This window comes from Oncorhynchus mykiss, chromosome 20, assembly GCF_013265735.2.
Source record: "Oncorhynchus mykiss isolate Arlee chromosome 20, USDA_OmykA_1.1, whole genome shotgun sequence".
Classification (NCBI taxonomy): domain Eukaryota; kingdom Metazoa; phylum Chordata; class Actinopteri; order Salmoniformes; family Salmonidae; genus Oncorhynchus; species Oncorhynchus mykiss.
In genome coordinates, this window is record NC_048584.1 from 46,540,359 (window position 1) to 46,546,636 (window position 6,278).

The window sequence follows — 6,278 nt, forward strand, 5'->3', positions numbered from 1 at the left end:
TGGCCTCCAACTGCTCTTAAACGCAAGTAAAACTAAATGCATGCTATTCAATCGATCACTGCCCACACCTGCTCGCCCGTCCAGCATCACTACTCTGGACGGCTCTGACTTAGAATACGTGGACAACTACAAATACCCTGATGTCTGGTTAGACTGTAAGCTCTCCTTCCAGACTCACCTTAAGCATCTCCAATCCAAAATTAAATCTAGAATCGGCTTCCTATTTCGCAACAAAGCATCCTTCACTCATGCTGCCAAATATATCCTTGAAACCTGACCATCCTACCGATCCTCGACTTCGGCAATATCATTTACAAAATAGCCACCAACACTCTACTCAACAAATTGGATGCAGTCTATCACAGTGCCATCTGTTTTATCACCAAATCCCCATATACTTCCCACCACTGCGACCTGTATGCTCTCGTTGGCTGGCTCTCGCTTCATACTCATTGCCAAACCCCTGGCTCCAGGTAATCTACAAGTATTTTCTAGGTAAAGCCCCGCCTTATCTCAGCTTACTGGTCATCATAGCAGCACCCACCCGTAGCACTCTCTCCAGCAGGTATATCTCACTGGTCACTGGTCACCCCCAAAGCCAACACCTCCTTTGGCCGCCTTTCCTTCCAGTTCTCTGCTGCCAATGACTGGAAGGAACTGCAAAAATCACTGAAGCTGGAGACACATATCTCCCTCCCTAGCTTTAAGCCCCAGCTGTCAGAGCAGCTCACATATCACTGCACCTGTATATAGCCCATCTGTAAATGGCCCATCCAACTACCTCATCCCCATACTGTATTTGTTTATTTATCTTGCTCCTTTGCACCCAGTATCTCTACTTGCGCATTCATCTTCTGCACATTTTCCTTTCCAGTGTTTAATTGCTATATTGTAAATACTTCGCAACCATGGCCTATTTATTTCCTTACCTCCCTTATCTTACCTCATTTGCACACAGTATATAGACTTTTTTCTTACTGTATTATTGACTGTATGTTTGTTTTATTCCATGTGTAACTGTGTTGTTGTATGTGTCGAATTGCTTTGCTTTATCTTGGCCAGGTTGCAGTTGTAAATGAGAACTTGTTCTCAACTAGTCTACCTGGTGAAGTAAAATAAAAATTAAAAAATCAGAGATGTCATAGATGTTCTGTATGTTTTCCAATGACTACAAGTTGGCCAATAATACGGAGGGAAGTGGTGGTTTACTTACTCGTCTGCGAATTCGTACAAGCCACCCCGCTCTCCTCCCCCTTTTCTTCCATCTTTTCTTCACGCTGATGACAGGGATTTGGGCCTTGACTTGACCTTCGGACTCCTTAAAGAAAAAGTATTTGTCCAGTTCGAGGTGAGTAATCGCTGTTTTGATGTCCAGAAGCTATTTTTGGTCATAAGAGACGGTAGCAGCAACATTATGTACAAAATGAGTTACAAACAATGTGAAAAAAGTAACAAAATGGCTCAGTTGGTTTGGAGCCCGTTAATCGGCAACCATTCCCTCCGGAGTCATTATACACTAATATGTTGGATATTTGTTAAAAACTCTGCCATGTGTTGAATATATGTCAACAACTAGGCAAATGGGTTGGATATTTGTCAACAACTCTGCCATGTGTTGGATCTTTGTCTACAACGATATTAGCATCTTATTTTGCCCCTCCGCCCACGTTTTAAGTGAGAATAGGTATTGATCTGAAGCTGTAAAATAAAGGAAATTCACATGAGCACCAAACTGCCTACTCCACCCATGCTCTACCAAGGTTTCAAATCAAATCAAAGTTTATTTGTCACGTGCGCCGAATAGAACAGGTGTAGACCTTAAAGTGAAATGCTTTCTTACAGGCTCTAATCAATAGTGCAAAAAAGGTGTTAGGTGAACAATAGGTAAGTAAATAAATAAAACAACAGTAAAAAAAACAGGCTATATACAGTAGAGAGGCTATATACAGTAGAGAGACTACATACAGTAGCGAGGCTATAAAAGTAGCGAGGCTACATACAGACACCGGTTATTCAGGCTGATTGTGGTAGTATGTACATGTAGATATGGTTAAAGTGACTATGCAAATATGACGAACAGAGAGTAGCAGTAGCGTAAAAGAGGGGTTGGCTGGTGGTGAGTGGCAGGACACAATGCAGATAGCCCGGTTAGCCAATGTGCGGGAGAACTAGTTGGTCGGCCCAATTGAGGTAGAATGTACATGAATGTATAGTTAAAGTGACTATGCATATATGATAAACAGAAAGTAGCAGCAGCGTAAAAAGATGGGTTGGGGGGGCACACAATGCAAATAGTCCGGGTAGCCATTTGATTACCTGTTCAGGAGTCTTATGGCTTGGGGGTAAAAACTGTTGAGAAGCCTTTTTGTATTCATCGACCTGGCCAAGGCTTTTGACTCTGTCAATCACCACATTCATTCTAACAGTGTAACTCTGGTTTATCGGCTCATGTTTACTGCTTACAATATCTGTAGGATAAACAGATGTATTCAGTGTAATTAGGGTACATAAATTAAATTACTGACAGGAGGAACCACTGTAGCCTAGTGGTTAGAGCTTTGGGCCAGTAACTGAAAGGTTGCTGGATTTAATCCCCGAGCTGACAAGATAAAGATCTGTTGTTCTGCCCCTGAACAAGGCAGTTAACCCACTGTTCCCCAGTAGGCCGTAATTGTCAATAAGAATTTGTTCTTAACTGACTTGCCTAGTTAAATACATTTTTTTAAGTGACCACCTCAGCAATTTATAACTATTTTTTACCAGAAATGTAAAATATTTTAACCTTGAACAAGCAGTATTTCTAAGCAGTATTTGTATCTTCCATGATGGTAAGGTTTATTGATACACCATCCAAAGTGTAATTAATAACTTCACCATGCTCAAAGGGATAGTCCATGTCCGCCTTTTTTTTTTCTCTACCAATAGGTGCCCTTCTTTGAGAGGCATTGGAAAACCTCCCTGGTCTTTGTGGTTGGAAACCTCCCTGGTCTTTGTGGTTGGAAAGCTCCCTGGTCTATGTGGTTGGAAAGCTCCCTGGTCTTTGGGGTTGGAAAGCTCCCTGGTCTTTGTGGTTGGAAAGCTCACTGGTCTTTGTGGTTGGAAAACCTCCCTGGTCTTTGTGGTTGGAAAACCTCCCTGGTCTTTGTGGTTGAAAACCTCCCTGGTATTTATGGTTGGAAAGCTCCCTGGTATTTGTGGTTGGAAAACCTCCCTGGTCTTTGTGGTTGAAAACCTCCCTGATCTTTATGGTTGGAAAGCTCCCTGGTCTTTGTGGTTGGAAAGCTCCCTGGTCTTTGTGGCTGTAAACCTCCCTGGTCTTTGTGGTTGGAAACCTCCCTGATCTTTGTGGTTGGAAAGCTCCCTGGTCTTTGTGGTTGGAAAGCTCCCTGGTCTTTGTGGTTGGAAAGCTCCCTGGTCTATGTGGTTGGAAAGCTCCCTGGTCTTTGGGGTTGGAAAGCTCCCTGGTCTTTGTGGTTGGAAAGCTCCCTGGTCTTTGTGGTTGGAAAGCTCCCTGGTCTTTGTGGTTGGAAAGCTCCCTGGTCTTTGTGGTTGGAAACCTCTCTCGTCTTTATGGTTGAACAAGATGGCGCCAACAGAGATGGTCGCCTTGCTTCAAGGCGTTAGGAAACTATACAGTATTTTGTTTTTTGTATATTATTTCTTACATTGTTACCCCAGTAAATCTTAAGTCTTATTACATACAGACAGGAAGAACTATTGGATATAAGAGCAATGTCAACTTACCAACATTACGACCAGGCTTTCCAGAAGCGGATCCTCTGTTTGGACCACCACCCAGGGCAATGGATCTAATCCCTGAAGCCGACCCAAAACAATGGCGCCGCAGAAGGTTGCAGACAGAGCAGCCTCCTGGTCAAGCTCAATAGATGTGCGCATTGCCCACCGCTCCCGAGTATACTACTCGCCAATGTCCAGTCTCTTGACAACAAGGTAGATGAAATTTTGAGCAAGGGTTGCCTTCCAGAGAGACATCAGAGATTGTAACATCCTCTGTTTCACAGAAACATGACTCTCTCAGGATATGTTGACGGAGTCGGTTCAGCCACCGGGCTTCTCCATGCATCGCACCAACAGCGATAAACACCTCTCTAGGAAGAGGAAGGCTGGGGTGTATGCTTCATGATTAACGACTCATGGTGTAATCATAACAACATACAGGAACTCAAGTCCTTCTGCTCACCCGACCAAGAATTCAAATTCACCGGCTCAGACACGAGACGTATGTGGCAGGGTCTACAGGAAATAATGGACTACAAAAAGAAAACCAGCCATGTCATGGACACCGGCATCACACTTCTAGACAAACGAAAGACCTTCTTTGCCCGCTTTAAGGATAATACAGTGCCACCGTCGCGGCCCACTAACAAGGACTCCGCCCCCCCTCCTTCTCCTTGGCCGACGTGGGTAAAACATTTAAGAATGTTATCCCGCCTCCCGGGTGGCGCAGTGGTTAAGGGCGCTGTACTGCAGCGCCAGCTGTGCCATCAGAGTCCCTGGGTTTGCGCCCAGGCTCTGTCGTAACCGGCCGCGACCGGGAGGTCCGTGGGGCGATGCACAATTGGCCTAGCGTCGTCCGGGTTAGGGAGGGATTGGTCGGTAGGGATCTCCTTGTCTCATCGCGCACCAGCGACTCCTGTGGCGGGCCGGGCGCAGTGCGCGCTAGCCAAGGTTGCCAGGTGCACGGTGTAGCCTCCGACACATTGGTGCGGCTGGCTTCCGGGTTGGATGCGCGCTGTGTTAAGAAGCAGTACGGCTGGTTGGGTTGTGTATCGGAGGACGCATGACATTCAGCCTTCGTCTCTCCCGAGCCCGTACGGGAGTTGTGGCAATGAGACAAGATAGTAGCTACTACAACAATTGGATACCATGAAATTGGGGAGAAAAAGGGGTAAAATAAAAAATTCAATAAAAAGAATGTTATCCCTCGCAAGGCTGCTGGCCCAGATGGCATCCCGAGTTGCGTCCTCAGAGCATGCGCAGACCAGCTGGCTGGTGTGTTTACGGACATATTCAAATCGCTCCCTATCCCAGTCTGCTGTCCCCACATGCTTCAAGTTGGCCACCATTGTTCCTGTGACCAAGAAGGCAAATATAACTGAACTAAATGACTACCGCCCTGTAGTACTCACTTCTGTCATCATGAAGTGCTTTGAGAGACTAGTCAAGGATCATATCACCTCCACCTTACTGGCCACCCTGTGCAATTGGGTCCTGGACTTTCTGACAGGCCGCCCACAGGTGGTGAAGGTAGGAAACAACATATCCACTTTGCTGAACCTCGACACTGGGGCCCCACAAGGGTACGTGCTCCGCCCCAACCTGTACTCCCTGTTCACCCATGACTGCGTGGCCATGCATGCCTCCAACTCAATCATCAAGTTTGCAGACAACACAACAGTAGTGGGCTTGAGTACCAACAACAACGAGACAGCCTACAGAGAGGAGGTGAGGGCACTTGGAGTGCAGTGTCAGGAAAACAACCTCCCTTCCTCTCCATGTCCTGAGTGGTATGACGCTATGTGGTCCCATGGTTTTTATACTTGCGTACTCTTGTTTGTACAGATGAACTTGGTACCTTCAGGCGTTTGGAAATTGCTCCCAAGGATGAACCAGACATGTGGAGGTCTACAATTTTTTTTCTGAGGTCTTTGCTGATTTCTTTTGATTTTCCCATGATGTCAAGTAAAAAGGCACTGAGTTTGAAGGTCGGCTTTGAAATACATCTACAGGTACACCTCCAATTGACTCAAATTATGTCAATTAGCCTATCAGAATCTTCTAAAGCCATGACATAATTTTCTGGAATTTTCCCAGCTGTTTAAAGGCACAGTCAACTTAGCTTATGTAAACTTCTGACCCACTGGAATTGTGATACATTGAATTATACGTGAAATAATCTGCCTGTAAACAATTGGTGAAAAAATGAATTGTGTCATACACAAAGTAGATGTCCTAACTGACTAGCCAAAGCTATAGTTTGTTAACAAAAAATGTGTGGAGTGGTTGAAAAACCAGTTTGTTTTAATGACTCCGACCTAAGTGTATTTAACTTCCGACTTCAACTGTATATGTCCTTCACCTCCAATACATTGAAGTAGAAGTCCTCGTGTGTGTGTGTGTGTGTGTGTGTGTGTGTGTGTGTGTGTGTGTGTGTGTGTGTGTGTGTGCGTGCGTGCGTGCGTGTGTGTTTGCTAGGTATGTGTTTCTACCTCTCTTGTAAATACAGACACTTTCTCAGCTGTGCAAAGTTCATCAGT